Here is a 17,344-nt window from a genome sequence, read left to right on the forward strand (position 1 = left end):
TTTGCGTATTCAAATTATCCTACAGAACCATGAACATTATTTTCAACCTGTGTTGTAAAATTGAAATTAAGTTTTCTCTTAAGTGCACAGCTTGAGAGTCTAAGATTCACGAGAGCTGCCAAAAAGTCTGCAGTATCTGTGACTGTCCATATAGAAACGAAAGATGGATGTCCCTATAGCAACTGGAATCTGAACTCAAGAGATTGCAGAAAGGAAGGCAACAACCCAGTTGGGTTATGCTTGCTTTGGCTCTGAGTACTTTGGATACGGAATTAAAAGTTCTGTATCGGTCTGCCTTATGCACTGGCATGCTGGATTGGGAAGAGACCACACATGTATTTCTGTACCTTCTGTGTTTGGATGGAAGATAGTACTTCAAATTTTTATTGTGACCATCACTGTATTAACTGCACCAGGAATTTTGGTTTCGGTGACATAATTAGTTTCTGCAAAAAGTATTGTGGTGCCAGGAAAATAATATGATTTCTGTAAAGCAGCTGTTGGAATTCTTAAGGACTAATGATTCTGTTTCCATGGAAGTAAATTACCAAAATATATATTGGCAGAATATTTTCTAAATAGAATATTTAGAAAATGTCCAGAAAAAAAAATATTCTGAGTTGTTTATAAGAGATGTTCAAGAATGTGCTGGCTTTATTGAATACACTGGTGAAGGAACACTGTGCCCTCCTCAAACTCCGGTCAGGTTACATGCTGTAGGAATCTGTTTTTTTAGTACAGATGCTTGGCAATGGCAGCTTTAGCTTGCCCACAACACCTTTCCCAACATGTGCTCTTATTTTTATGAAATAACGCTCTCGATTTCTTATTAGCAATAATTCTCTCTTTTATCTTCTTCTCTAAGTGGCTTTCCAGAGACTTTTTTTACTGGTTAGATCACAGTCACACCAGTGATGCACATTGTATTTGTGCTTGCTGAGATACTATAGCCTGTACAAAACTAATCACAAAAATTAAGTTATGAAAAAGGTTGTCTGCTTACCTATGTTTCTCAGTATAATTTTGTTCTAAAGGCCTGCTCTGCTTTTAAAAAGTGCTGTAAATTAGTAATTTCACTCCATTTGCATTGTCTAATTAAATAAGATTTCAGCTTACAAGAAGTAGCTATGTTCTTAATTTTGGAGACTATGGCTCGGTGTGTTACCGAGTCAAACATCAGTGTCTTAAAATGAAATTGTAAGTTGTAGGCCTGTTTCAATATCTGGGGAGAATGAGATGATTCTGCCCTGTGCCACTAAAAGGCTTAGCATATTAGTATGCTTGCCACTATCAGCCATTCAGCCGCAGGACAGTGTCGTACTGAGGAACAGATGACTTACATCCAATAGGAAAGTGGCAAAGCAAAAGTGACATTAATTCCCTGTCAAGTGAAAATGAACTATTATTTTGCAATAAGTAATTTAAATTAAAACAATTCCCTAAACATACAATTAAAATGTAATGATAATAGAAAATAGTTCATGCGGTCCTTTTTTAATTTGGGGTCACTTTTTATTCCATTTTCTATGACATTTTTGTGACTAAATTGTTGTTGTTTTGGTTTTGTATCAGATTTAGTTTTCACCAAAGGCCGTAGTATTGCAACACAACAAAAAACCACAAAAATAAATTCATATTTCATCTCAAACAGAAACTGTTAGACACAAATAGGTCTTTTACACCCAGTTTAGTATTCCTGTTGAGTTTAATTTTAGCTAATACAAATAGTAAAGTTGTTCAAATTTGTGCCTTTTGACTTGGATATTAACATGTCAAGATGAAACTGGGGAGGATCTAACTTATCCATGGGTTGGGTAAGCAAGGCTCTTTCCTAGGAAAGGCCGTGTGATTATTCCTTTTTCTCTTTCTGCCCTTCAGTGAAACAGTTAAGCATTTTCTAGATTAATTGGCTTGTGAAATTACCTCATCTTGGTCCTTTTCTAATTTTAACTACATATTTATTATTCCTCTTCTTATCTCTCTTCCAAATGTGGGAAAAGGGGTAAGATTTGTTCTGACCTCTAAGTCTTACATTAGCAATTACCTTTCTTTGAGTCATTTTTTTTCAAAAAAATACTCATTTTGGAGAGGTTATCTCATTCCATGAAGAACGCAGAAACAAGTTTAAATGAAAGAGACTTCATCAAAGAGACTTGTAATTCCTGTTGTGTCTGTGTATTCTTCTCATCAGTTTGGAAAGTGTCACAGAAAAGCCTTTCTTAGAGACTATTATTCTCGTGTATTTTCCATTTTATACCCTTGAAGTGCAGTGGAAAAACAGATAGAAAAATGTAATACTGTCATTTAAGTTGAATTTTTTTCCCAATTTCATAAACAGCAGGCTAAATACTACTGTAGCTTTCATATTTTTTTCTTTGTACTTTATTTGTCATGTGAGACTTTGGAGACCCTTCCTCTTTCTTATTTTCTATTTTCCTCATAAGAAGGTGAAGGGTAGTAATATCGCAAAGGGTAATAAATTCCCTGTACACATGTACATGTCAGTGGTCACAGAAATTGTGACTAAAATGACAGATACAATAAGTATTCTTCAGGATCTTTTGTTAGTTTAGATTTAGGTCACAAAGTGTATTTCCCAGGCTGTCATTCTAAGATGAGCCAGACTGACAACATAAATGTTGTTTTAGTTTTTTCAGAGCATTGGCTTGTAACAGCATTGAATTAAGAGTTTTCAGAACTTCTGCGGTGTTCCTAACAATCCACATTAAGCCATAAAGATTAATTTTTAAACAGTACTTTTCCTTCTGAAATCCTCTGCCCTTGTTTCCATATGGTTTCATTTTAATGCCCGTGAATCCATACTTCTATTATTGCTTGCCCCCTTTTACTGGAATTCACCAGAGGAAAGTGCTATTAGGGTTTTCCTTTTTGCAGAAGGGGTAGTTGTTCTGAAAAGAGAACACAAGATGAAATAAAAGGGTACATTTATGAACAAAGTGGACATAATGATTAAGGTTTTCAATTGAATCTTTGTGGTCTAGAGAGGATCACTGGCATTCTGAATGAGAACAAAGGGTCTCAGAAAAAAATTAAGAAATTAGCAACATTTTCTGGAAGCTTAAATTTTGTCTTACCCTCATGTCTCTTTCTAATTCGGATGAATCTTAGAAATGGAAAAATAATTTATATCTATTCACAAAGATTTTTTTTTGTTAAGGTAAGTAATAACTGTGTAAGTAGCATCTGACAGGTTCAGACAATCTAAAGGGAACTCTTTAGCCTCCTGTTTAGATATTCAATGTATTGCTAGTTTATATTACCTGATTAGAAATGCATATTCAAAAATAAAAAAAGAGCATTTTGACCACATTTGAACCTAAAATACTTTATAAGGTCTCCTCAGATGTGTTTAAAACTCAGCTCTGTTTCTCACATTCGTGTAATGCATTCAATGGAGATATTCATGGCCCTGAAGAAATACACTTTGCTGAATTGAGGCCTCCAGTTCCAATGAACTGGAAAAAAAAAACTCAAATAACTAGGAAACAACTGCAAAAAATGACAACTTTCAGAAGAAACTTTAAAAGAAACTTGTCGCGTTTATCTTTTTGAATAAAAACATGCAAAATTTTGCAGTGACTTGAAATCCCCATTTTATTCACAAACATGGAATTCGCACTTCAGAAGGATAACTAGAATCATAAAGTATAGTAAATATAGAGGCGTTTTCCCTTTTGTTAGTTTTGTGTCTTTAAGAACACAGATAACAGTGTTGAAACTTGGTTTTACATGTTTCTGAATTTCAATTTCTAGGGATATTTCCTGAGAAATGTCAAAGTATGTCCATACACAACATTCACAATTTCTGTATTTAAATAATGAGCAATATTTGATTTGCCAGCGGGAAAATTTTATATCCAGCAAAAACCCTAGTATTTTCAGCATTGATATTAGCCTTTGTTTATTTGCTACTGATTTCCTACAAAATGAAGCGGAATTTCAGGAATGCTTATGCAAATTATTTTGAACTTTGCCTTGAATGATTATCTTTATGACTTCCATCACCACAACCTTCAGTCTTATAGGTCTCCCTACAAGGGCAAGGCCCATGTTTTCTTTCCTGTATTTGTTATGGTTTGACTGTTGCCTCATCAGATTAAAAGTTTTCCATCACAACTTGGATTTCTGTATTCAGATTATTTTCTTGAATGCTTAAAGGGTTTTGTAGTGATACCTTCTCAACGTGAAGTACTGGAACAACAAAATAAATTTTAATAGAAAATTGTTGAATGCAGGTTATTGTGCTCTTAAATCACATTTCTAGAAATAATGGCAAGGTGTTTTGGTCTTTTTAGCCAGGAATATGTAGGGACTGAAGGGGAGCAATGAGCCTCCTCCTGTTTCAGGGAATCACGTAGAATTGTAGAATCATAGAATCATTGAATTGTGTAGGTTGGAAGGGGCCCTTCAGATCATTGAGTCCACCATATAATCTTTTTAATAAATTGATGAAGTTACATCTTAAGATGACCTGAGCTAATTTTGCCTCATCAGTCCTTCCGGAAGACTTCCAAGAACTTCATTGATCTTTCTATCCTATCCTGGGATTGTGTTTGACTTGTAGAATGTCCATATCACACAATTGTCTTGCATCATTAGTAGTCCCTCAGTCTGGAGTTTCATTCTTTTTTCTGTTGTAACTAACCAATAATCAGTGTCATCCAGTTCTTTCTGGGTGGCATCTGTGTCTTTGTACTGACCATGCATCCTGGTGTTTGTTATCAACACATCTATACTTGGATTTTGTCTCAAGGTTAAGTTAACAAATATATTAAACAAGGTGCGATGTTTAAGGAGCACTCTGGTCTGATACTTCACTTCTTAGGACTATTTGTGATCATCTCCTTTTTCCTCTTTTTGGCCATTTTTTTACCTGTCTTATCATTCTTCCAGTGATCCCCACCTTCTTCTAGCATAACTATGAATTTCCTGTATGGTGTCGTAACAATTTTTGCTGATGCCAGAATGGATTATCTCTATTGCATTTGTCTGAAAATATGTTATCTGGTAAAAGAATGCCAGCATCTGACCACACAGTATGACCAAATTTCTGTCTAACATTTTACTCATCTCTTCTGGGCTTACTTCTCTCCTCCCCCCACCCCCCCAATATATTCTTGCCTTCTGCTGTGAACTTTCGCACATTCTTAACATCATTCTAGCAAGCCCATAGCAGCATGTATCACTTTCCTGGCCCTTCTCAAAAATAGGTGCAATGCTATGTATTCTCTGATCAGAGGGCATCATTATAGATAATGATCTTATCTATAAGGCAGCCTCATAGAACCTGAAGCTTTTTCTGCCAGATCTTTAAGAACAAAGAATTGTGAGCTAGAGATTCTCCAGAATGTCATTCACTTCTGCTGTTTGCTATGTCATTTGGACTAGATGATCTCCAGGGGTCCCTTCCAACTCATATCATTCTATGTCAACCAGCTGAAATATGTGAGACAGAAACTAACCTTTGCTTACTAATGGAAAAAAGCAGCATTGGGATGTGTGCAACTGTAAATATCAGTGAAAGTTTAAATACTTTCATGCAAAAATAAGCTCCAAACTCAGACTTCCTAGGGAATGTTTTTATTGGAAGTTGATTCTAGCCTAGTCCAATTTTATTCTTGTTTTTGCATTATTCATTCCCTTTTTGACAACTCACCAAGTCATGCTTTTTCCTGGCATAGGTCATCCTCCTTTTTATAGCAAAAGTAGGTGGAGAGGAGTCAGCAGAAAGAAATCAGAAAAGGTCCTTTATTTTTCCATATCATTCTACCTCAATGTTTGGAGGAAGGTTGGATCTCTTTGTAGTATCCTAGGCATCTAATGTCACTATCACCAGTTTCTGACAATAGGTTTCCAGAATTAGAATACAATTACCATGTAGCCTGTCTGAAGATGACTGGAACACCTCTTGCAGACTTAATGACACTTATTTTCCATCAGCTAAAACATCATTGCTTTATGGATTTTGATTACAAACTGCTAAAAAAATAGAGCCCTGTTAATTTGCAGGATGGCTGTGGTAATCTTTCAGAACTTCCATCTTTTCCATCTTATTTTTTATATAGAGAAAAAAAAATTAAAAATATGGGTGGCCTTTTGTTTTATTTAAAAAGCATAGTATCTAGGGATGGATGTGACTTACTTTAAAGGACTTCTTGACTTTCTCTCTTAAGGGTATACAAGCAGTGTACTTGATAGAAGTAGAGATGATCTCAAAAAAGGCAACTGGCCCACAAATACTTATGTCAATAGAAAAATAGAACAGTCTTTTCTTCCTCCATGCATGGACCGTGTAAGTTACAGCAAGACTTTATTTTCAGATGGTAACAAGATAATTTTATGACAGATGTCTTTAGTTGCAATTAGGTCTGCTGGATTAATTAATGAATCTTAGCAAAGCACACTGATAAAATTAGCCTCAGAAATGCAACAGTCACTATTTTGTAGTTTTCTTGTGCCTTTCTCACTGCTTACCTTTATGTTGCTAGAGTCTGGATTTCACTTTTACCAAGGCTGATTGCCCATTTGCTTCACAGTGAAAATCTGAGCTAAAATCATCAAAGTGCTGGTGGCTGGCTGAAACCCTCACACAGTTCTACCCAAGACAGAAGGTTCTTCCAATGGAAAAATTAGAGAACAGCTCATCTTATTGCAAGGGGAAAAAAGGTGGATCTTGCGAAGAATGCAAAACTTTGCAGGCGTGAAAGGAGTACAGCTCTCATGAGCAGAGAAGTAATACTGCACTGGGCTCCTGGGCTAACCTGGATGCTCAAATCAGGTGCAGATTTCTCCAGCTGGCGTTGCAGTGAAGGCTCAGAAGTGGTGGTTTCATTGCTTGCTTTTTAGCTTGGGCTTTTTCCCCTCAGTGGATCAACTAGTAGTACCTGCTAACTAAGTCTGTAAAATCCTAATGGAGACAAGACAATTATCTTGCTGCTCTGAAGCATGAAGGTAATAGCATTGACTCTGCTTAGTTACTTCTGGAAAACTGGAGTGTTTTCTCTCCACTGGGATGCTACAAGCAAGTAGCTTTTAATTACCTGCTGTAAAATCAACTTTCTGGAATAAAAACAAAGGCATGAAAGCATCTGTGATTTAACTCCTCTTACTTGCTTGCTAAGACTAGTAGTCCATCTGGCTATTTTAATAGGATTTATTGTCATGCATTCTTCCTTTTCTTCTGTCTTTTACTGATGTATTTTGGTATTTACTTTAACCTTGTAAAAATTTCTGTGATCCTTTTAAAACAGAGCTTCATGATTTATTTTTGTTTAGTAGGTCAGATAACTTGTTCTCATGCAGACAGGTCAGTGACATACAAGAAAGGAAATGTGAATTATCTGCCCGCATCCCATAGTTTAGATAGCATCTCAGACTGAGCTATGCACCTGGGGTATTCCTAGTGATACCAGGAGCCCATGAGGTGTGTCCAATAGCGCTTCGTTCCTTCTCATTCCTTGCTTCAGTCTGCCTAGCTATATTTGTGCAGACAGCAGCTCTTTAAGCATGAAAGAAATTATTCTAAGCAATTATTTAGTGAGGGTGTCTCTGCACTTGAAGTAACGTGTTGATTCCATGTAACATTGAGACTGTACTATGTAGTTCATTACTCAGAATATCAAGACAGAATTGACTAATAAGAGAAGCATAAGACAAGATGATTTGCATAGCTCAGTTGAACTTCACAGTTTGCATTTCTGAGCAGGAGAAAATGCCAAGATTCCATAAGGCAGCTGCTTATTCCAAATCTGGCATTTCTCCTATTCAGAAACACAGATTGTGAAGTTCACTCGAGTTACCCAAATCAATCAATTTTTCCCCGAGTATTTTAATAACAAGCACATTTTCTGTTATTAGTGTTTTACTTGTACACTATTTGCATATTAAGATATTAAATGAATATATTCACTTACCTGCTGTCTCTCCTTATTCTCCAAGAGAAATCTCTGTAGCACATTTAAAGGAGTAAGGAAAATAGACAGGTTGATACATGCGTGCCTTTGCTAGAGAATTAAGATAAGTATCATGTACAGCTCATTTGTGGCTTTGTCTTATGTCATTCCATCACTTGCAAGTTATACAAGCAATTCCTAGACCATATAAATAAGGGGTTTCACACGTACAGCATGTAAATCTGACTGGAAGGCTGTGTCTGTATTAGTGAATAAAATGGTTTAAGGACTGTTCTTTGGTCCTGAAGCTAACTGCAATGGCGAGCCCTGTGCCCATACCGCTTTTGCCCTTCTGACTATACTAACTATATTCTTGTTGGGGATGATTCTTGGCCTGTGAATATCCCTGAAATACAACTTTGAATTGTGGGAGAGAGGAAGTTGGCCTGAGCCAAAACTATGCCAGGAACCTTGATTACAATTTCACGCTACACTCGCACACCCATGCTGTGGCCCTGCTGAGCTTATCAGTGCAGTGTTATCAGAAGATTTTGCTATATCCCTGCCTGCCTCAGGATACCGTTCTGGGTCCCTTCTATCTCAGTAACCTAAGCCCCAGCCCAGCTCTCTATACTGAGCCCAGTGACTCAGGGCTACTTGCCTTCACAGAAGGAGTGGAAAGGCAAGAAACTCCTCCTTCCTCAGCCAAGGCTTATTTATTGGCAGCAGTGCTGCTCTGAAACTTGTGGAGAGGGGAGAAAGAATGCACATAACGTTGGGTATATCTAACCTCCCTCATGAAAAGAAGCAGCAGCTTTTACACTCCCTCTACTCTGTTGAGCCACCATCCCCCCATGGAGGCTTTAAACAAAGATATCATCTATGGTCTGTGGTTTCTGTGAAACCCAAAGAAGCCTTGAGGATTCCGTGCACATGAGAGTGCAGCCAGTCTGCCCGAGACAGACAGGACATTAAGTGATTTTATGTGCAAGTAATAACATTTATTTGGTTCTAATATCCAAATAGTGTACAAGCATTTTTCCATAAGTAGCTGAAAAATTGACCTTAAATATTTTGCATTTCATTAGAAAAGATGAGGTTTTCACAATGACAAACATATTCAACTCTTCCTCTTGTCTGGATCAGATATGTCAAAATATTACGTTTTTTTTCCTCTTTATTAGCCTCATCAGAACAAAGAGTGAGAACATAGATTCTGGACTTGATACATGCTGTTGCATATTTTACCAGACTATAGTAAAATCTTATTTGATATGTTCTTTATGGTTTGCTACTGCAGTGAAAAACATAGCTATTAAAAGTTTATAAGCAGCTGCGGCTACTTGCTCCCGTGAAAAAGTAAATCCCAAATGTCAGCTTGGTTTCTGTGGTTCTTCAGAAAATAGGGTATTCAATACTTAACAAGTTTTGCTGACATGATTATGTTTACTAGCAGTGCAGTTTTTTTCATCTTCATAACTGTGCTTCACACTACCCTACCACAGATGTAGATATGATGGCATTCTTGCTTCACTGTCCAGAAGGAGGATATACCTTTAAAACATGTTTAAGCTAGGATTACCATTTCTAGATGAGGGGAATGATTGCTCTATGTGGGACTAATAAAAAGAGACGTTCTTAAGTGCAGACAAGGCTTCAGTTTCATAGACACAGAACAGTTCTGAATAAATAAAGTCCTCTCCGCTTGGCAGTTAGCCCTGATGACTCTTACAACTTTATCGTGTTTTTCAATATTTGTTTTTAGTTTATTTCTTAAAATCCTCAAGTTCTTGCATAATATGAATGCATAGAAGTCTGTGCTTCATATTAGACGATATCTCCAGCATTCGCAGTTGTGGAGAAAAAGCTTGAAAATGCTCTTACAATCCCCACTTCTAACACAGCAAATAGAAGGATCTGAAATGTGCAGTATTTTAAAATATTGTAAGTTTTAAATCAAGCTCCTTCTTTCTGAGACCTTCCATTTTTATAGTTTTGATAATAATTATTTCTATAAATCTTATTTGCCTGAGTTGATTTGAAATGTGTTGGATCTTGCGTACCAAAATGTTCAGGCAAAATGCATAAGATGTACTTTTTAATAGGACTGCATACACTAAAAAAGTATGTTTTTCAGATTCAGGGGCTTCTGCTCAAAATTGTGGCTGTTTTCTTTTTGGAAGCATATTACAGTAGGCACACTTATCTTTGTTAGATGTGCTTTTTGAACTAAAACTTAAAAGTCGAGCTCTGTGCAGGGTACTGATTATTAACATTCCAAAACGAGTAGATTCGGAACAAATTTCACAAGCACAAGATATCCCACAATTTTGGTAAAATAAACAGTGCCCATGAGCCTCCTCAGATGTATTGTCAAGAAAGAGCTTTCTGCCTGTATGTGACTGTACACATCTGTTAATTCAGAGGTCTAAATGTGAAATCCAGCACTCGGGGACACCAGGTGGATATCTGATACTCTCTGAGGAATTTGGGCTTCATAAACTATTGTATGGATTATTCACAGCCATGCATTTTTTCCCTGCTTGTGACAGAAAAAAAATATGGGTGAAATATCTGCATCAATAATTAATCCTGGTATAAATCAATATGAGTTACTAATAAATGAGAAACAGAGACATTTCACTGCCAAAAATCAGCTGTTAATGTCTCTTCACTTACTGAAATGGCATGGCACATATCACAAATGTTATATCACTAACTACAAAATATTTCTCTAGATGAAAGTCAGAAATATTCTCCATCTCTACTGTGAAAGCTGCAGTCATAGCACAGTATAATTTGAGATTGGAATAAATGTTCATTGAACATGAGAAGTAAGGAGATACAACTCTTTATGTCTACTTTTCATGAGTGTTCAGAAGTACTTACATAATTTAGTAATGTCCACACATAGGAATCTTGTTCCATTTGAAACTCATTAGGGTATCATAAGCTCCCTTGTGGGGCTGTCAGATATGATGCAGGAATTACGGAAGAACTGTCTCCTTTGGGAACAGCAGCTGGAGACCAACAAGGATATCTTAGGGTGCCTGAAGTGCACTAGATGAGTGTGTACTGGCAACTGAACCTTAAATCTTCAAAATCCAGGTTGAATTCAAGCTTAGGATTTGTTATTGAAGAAGGTACCTGTGCCACTTCTTCTAAAGAATGGAGTAAGACAGTCTTTTATTCAGAGTGGCTATCCCATTGTATTCAGTACATGCTCAACACACTGACTCTTTCCTTAAGCAAACACGCTTGTTCCTTGCCCAAAGATCACACAGGTGGGGAGGGACAACCGCCACCTCCCCTGGTAACTCTGCAGAGTTGGGCAAAACGCTTAAACACAGCTTCATCCCATGATGCTGCCCTCCAGGTAAGATCACCCTCCTCAAAAATGGCAGAGTTGGATGTGATTTCTTCAAGCCAAAGATTGTTGAGCAAGTGCTCTTATCAGTAGACTGCAGCTACTAATGGATATTTGTAAAAAAAAAAGTGGATATGTCTTCACTACATGATGGGCCGGATCTCTTCAAGATGTAGTACTCACAATTCTGAAATTAATTCTCAAATCTCTTTTTATGTACCTGAGATCTTTACTTGAATCTGACAGTAAATCAGCTAGAAACGAGACTTAAGTCTCTGAGAAATATAGGCACTGTTAAAAACTTTATCCCTCAGCAGTGATTAAACTCACCATCCACACAGGGGTCTCACCTAGTAGCACAACATCAGTGCTTCCCAAAGTTTTCCCTTAGCAACCCTACTTCCAGGGTCACAACCCCACTTTCATTTTCACTTCCAGGCTTGCGGGCCCCAAGTGGGGTCATGACCCTAACTTGGGAACTGCTGTATAACACATTGAAAAAATTAACATACCAGCCAGTAAATATATCAGCAAAACAAACCCATCCAGTCTACCCAAGACCCTGTGCAGTCTGCCATCCCTAGAGGCCTTACCTATTAAACATGGGCTCTCAAAAGCATATATCTACTTGCAAGCTCACATACTGCTTTGGGTAAGTGTTACCATTGTCTTGTAGTCTTCCTTTGTGCTATTTAGCTAAGTTTGGTGTTGACAAATATGTGCTAACACTTCTGAAAATATGACCTTCTTTTTCTTGCTCATTCATATGTTGGAGGTGCTGCTTAGATTTATTATTTGTACATAATAGAGTTCACAGTTATTGTGTGTCAGAAACAAGATCTGGAGAGTCTGCTGTTCCCACAGCTGGAGCAACACATACACATCTGCTAAAACTGCAGTGTAAATTGTATTGTCCTTAGCAATTAATCACTTACACTGTATTCTATCAGCTCTCCTTCTTAACTCCTACTGGTCTTCACCCTCTTCTCCCTTTTTCTTTTTCCACTGTCTTCTGTTCTCCTTTTCTTCTGTGTCTCCCACTTCATTTTTTAACATCTTCTCTAGAAGTGCCGAGTTTGGCCGTGGAGATACTGCTGCAAAAGTTCCTACTTTTCTTGCAGAATGTTCTACCACTAGATCTCAAAGAGCTTTGCACAGGTTGTGAAATCACACAGGCTACGAAATCTTAGTATCTTCATTTTACAAGGGGGAGATTATAGCACTGTTCTAGCAAGGTCTGTTACTCACAGTCACCAAAATATCAGAGAAAAAGATGAATCTCCTGTTTCATGTGTCTCGTGGTGGACTCCAAGCAACATGGTTAGTTAGCACAAGATGTACCAGTAGATGGCACTTCAGCGTTCATAGCATTGCTTGTACATCTGAGGGGCTGATAAAAATGGTCTTCTTGTGTGTAGTTCTTCACATACGACTTCTAGCATAATTTTATTTGTCTCTGGTCTTGTGCTCTCTTCTTGGGATCTTTACTCTACCTTTCTCTTTTTTTCATTTTCATTTTCCTTGCTGTGACACTTTTCTGTTGCTTCTCCATTTCTCCAAGTTTTCCATATGTTATGTCACATTTTGAAAAGAAAAAAAGAAAAAGAAAAAAAAAGAGAAAGAAAAAACAAAAGAAAAAGAAATCTTATGAAGTGGAAATCCCTCACTTTATTTTATTATTTTGTTTTTTCAGAAAAGAGTTCTCTAGATCCCGAATGACTCATTACTGAAGAGAACTGTGAGAGTGGTGAGCGGGAGCAGTAAGATTTACTCCCAAATGTTCTTAAGGTCCTAAGTATGTATCTGAATATGTGGCTCCGAAAGTGCACTGCAATGACCCACCTGCATGTGTAGACAAAATGGTATGAATACCAAGAACAGACCATACTAAACCTCACCCTGTACTTTTTTCAGTGTGAAGTAAACAGCTGTTTACTAGCTTGCAGTGTGTCTGTGAAACACATCCAAACAACGACACTGTATGTCCTCAAGTCTGTATGTTACACTACCTTTGCTGTACACAGGCTGCAGCTAAACACTTCAGGTGCTGACCTTTTTTTCCAGATAGGAAATGAGGGTTTTGATCAGGCTTCTGCTGTGGGCCTTGGCTGAATTTCATGCTGTCAGCCCATGTGGTGCTGCTTGCTAGGTTGCTGACAGTGGTAAGTGCCTTTCAATTAAGGCTGAAGTTCCATCAGAGCCCGTAAGTGGAGAATGCCGGAGAGATTAATAAACGAATTGTCACAGCTTCCAGGCATGCTGGGTTGGGAAGTGCAACTCTCGAGTCTGCAGGCTGTGTAAATTCGGAGCTCCGGGTCTGTATCTTTATAGAGATAGACTTGGTCCCTTTTTTCTTTCTCGTAAAATGAATGAAAATTAATTTCTCTAAAGTTGAAGTCCAAATGTGGAAATACTCAATATTTGTATATCTTTTATGCCAAGTATTTTAGGCTTTTTGCAGTTTTGGTGGAGTCACCATTTGAAACAAGGATTTGAATTGCTCTGACTAAACCATCTGTATGTGGGAAAAGATTATGGGAAACATCCCTGCAGGGCCCTTTTTAGTTGCTCCAGTGGGCATTATCCATTATTTTTCCAAGTGTCTTTCCGTGGGTTTTTTTTTTTTTTGCTTTCCTTGCTGTCTTGACCAATCTAGCTGGTACTAGTTATTGTCTCTTTGAGAATTATTGTCAGTCCTATAAAAAATAATTGCAAATCTGAACAATGCAATAGTTTTAAACTGCATTTTAACTGCTTCGCTCTCTCATCTTATTTACTTGTTTTCACTTAAAAATACAGACAGAAACATTTGTGCATTTGCTTGCATTTTCTCCACTACACATTCTACTCAGCACAGAATGAAAATTCTAGTGAAGAGGTACTGCATTCCTTGAACAGCAAAAAGTTTCACTAAAATCAATGGGAAAATAGCATTTATGGGAAATTTTAGGATCACTGAAGGATCATGGAAAGACATATTAAAGAAGGAACATTCTATATTCCTGCTGACAACTGCATCCAACACCTGTGGTGATACGGTTGTTCCTTGAATATTTCTTGAGGGAATTGTTTCTTTTTAATTGGATAATCCTTTCTGTTTTGGAGTCTGCAAGACTTAAAAGTGTGTGGACATACCTCTTCATAGGATCATAGACTAATTCAGTTTGAAGGGGATTTCAGGAGATCATCTGCTGGATTGTCCTTATGGGGAAAAATGTTTCCCTTATACCCAGTGTGAACTTCTCTTCTTTCAACTTATGCCTGTTGTCTCTTGTCCTGCTACTGTGCACTGCTACAAAGACGCTGGCTCTGGCCACACAATGACCTGCTCATAGGTGGGAAAGGCTGCTCTGAGGTGCCCCCAAAGCCTTCACTTCTCAAGGCAGAAGCAGCTCCATCTCTTAAGCTCCCCTTGCCGGGCAGGTGCTCCAGCCCCTAAGCCTCGGCTGAGGTTGCTTGTCATCAGTGCCACCTTTGTCTACCTTGCCCAAGAACTTGCATAACTACCTATCATCTGGCTTATCTATGTGTCTTGCCCTGTGACCTCTTTTGGCAATGCTTCTAACTCAGAAATTAAATGGTAGCATGTTTTAGTATCTTGTAAGCATTTCCAACACCCACCAACATCATCCTTGTATTTCCAGATGCCTCTTAAAATATGAAGTGATTGAAACTTAAAATTAAGAGCTTCTCCAGGAAGCTCAGCAGAAGATCAACAGGAACACTGTTAGCTGAATGTTTGCTAAGGGATCTTAGGAAACATGTTAAAACTGTTCTTCTGTAAAATTGTGCGTACAACCGTGCTACACAGGGTAGGAATGATTTTTTTAAAACATGCTCCTTTTGCTGTAAACCTCTAACATGCTATGAAAAACAGTTCCAACATTCATTTTTAAATATTTCAAAAGTCTTTAAAACCGGGTGACTAAAATTTAGTTCTTGAATGTGTGTGCTGTGGTTTCATTTTGAGGACTTCTGAGTATCTGTAGACCTCACTGCAGCACTGGGAGGTTTGGATGCTATTAGTGGTGGAAATTCGGGGGCCTTTACACATTCAAACCTACACTGGACCACCTTACCTTAGTAAACTCATTATCCTGTAGCATCTGGTAGGTCTGAGTAACTGTTATGAAGTCCAGAGTTGCTTCTCAGTTTTCTGATACATTACTGCTCTTCAATCCCATGGTGAAGTTGAACAAATCTATTTAAATATTAAGATATCCAAAGACTGTACCTGTAAATTACAGGAAAATGAGCCATATGTGTGGTTTTAACTCCAGATCAGTCTCTGAGATGAACATTATGGCTTGCACCTTGTTTTCATGTCATATTTCTCTACTGTGTGATAATTTCATTGGCCACATTGTTTAGAAGTAATGAGTGAATGTGAATTATATAGATGATACCAAATGAGTGCCAGCAAAATCCAGCCACTATGGTCCTTTTTGTATTTATGTCTATCAGAAAAAAAAAAAAAAAAAAAAAAAGAAAGAGTTAACTTGTGTGTACTATTATTTTTCATATACTACCTGCAAAATTCATGCTGCCATAATGGGTCAGGCAGGCCTTGGATTTACAGAAATGTCAAACAAAAAATGTAATTGCCTTATCTTCAGGGAGTTATGAATTTAAAATCTGATATCTTGTGAACTTCTTGGTCTATGTACAAATGTACCAGAAAGCATGGAATCCTAGTTCTTCAAAGGGATAAGATACAGATGTTTCCATGCTGGTGATTCATTGTATAGTAAAATGTCACTGCCGAGAGAACAGCACTGCATGCTGAAATTTAATTTCACCTGATTCCCATTTGGGGGGAAAGAAGGAAACATTTCTATGTCATAAAAAAATGAAATGACAGCTGTTTGAAATTTGCTGAGAGGCTTGGAATGTAGTTTTAGTTGAGGTGTATTAGCAGGCAGAAAGCAAGCAAAGAGGTAAAAGGTGCAAAAGAGTTCCATGATACTGTTCTTAAGTCTGTCATATGAACACATCTATCGGGAATGCATTCGAGTGTGATCGAAATGGTGTATACTCGCTTGCATGTATTGTGCAGACAAATACATCTGGGAACCAGGGCTTTAAAGGCAGTATTCTTATTCAAATGCCTCAAGCTGATTAAGCTGATTTTACTTAAGTGCCAGAATATGGGTTTCTCTTTTCAAACATAGGCACTCCACTCTGTGTTACTGTGCCTGCATTTGTGAATGGCGTTCACAGGACTGGGATTCAGTACCAAAGTATACTCCATGGTGAACCAGGAGTTTCAGAAATGTGATTTACAGCAAGGGGAATATGTATGCCAGACAACAGAAAACGCTGAAGAGAAAGATATCTCTGAAAATTCATTTCTTTCCTGGTCGTAGGAGTTTGTGCAAGATCGTTAAGAGCTGGAAACTACCTTCTTGTACTTAGACATCCAGATATCTGTTTCTTCATTTAAACAACATCCAGGATAGCCTGTGTATTAAGAGAGGAAGCAAAACCAAACCAAAACAGAAACACAAAAAAAAGGGACAAGAGGTAGAAAAAATTGGTTCAGCACTTTCCTTAGACTGAGGGAATTAAGTTCACATTTCCACTTCCCAGGAAGTTCCCCATGTAGAAGCCTACAAGAGAGGATGAAAAAAGTAAAGCCTCTCTGGTTGTAACTGTGACTCAGTGTAGAAAAAGATGTGAGATTTGTAGTCTTCATTTAAGCAGAGAGTTAAACATGATTTCATAGCTCAAGGATGGAGGCTCTTGTCTACTGGGGGAAAGAGGAGGGGAGGCAACCTGGATTCTGGCCCCTGCTTCAAGCACTATTTATGTATGTTACTCAATTACAAATGCAAAATGTGTAGGCAGCCCCTGGGGCAAGAACCCAGGACTTCCTCTTCAAAAGGAGCACCTATTAGGGTTGCAAATTATTCTCTCTCAATGAATGTTGCTTCCTCTCCAACACAGAAGTATGGCTTCAGCAGGCATGACAGACAGTTCTCCAGCCTGAGCTTCACCTTGAGTTGGTGGTAGATGCACTCTTGGGAGATGTGGGAAAGATCTCCTCAGGAAAAGGCTGGCAGTG

Source organism: Chroicocephalus ridibundus, chromosome Z (assembly GCF_963924245.1).
Source record: "Chroicocephalus ridibundus chromosome Z, bChrRid1.1, whole genome shotgun sequence".
Classification (NCBI taxonomy): Eukaryota; Metazoa; Chordata; class Aves; order Charadriiformes; family Laridae; genus Chroicocephalus; species Chroicocephalus ridibundus.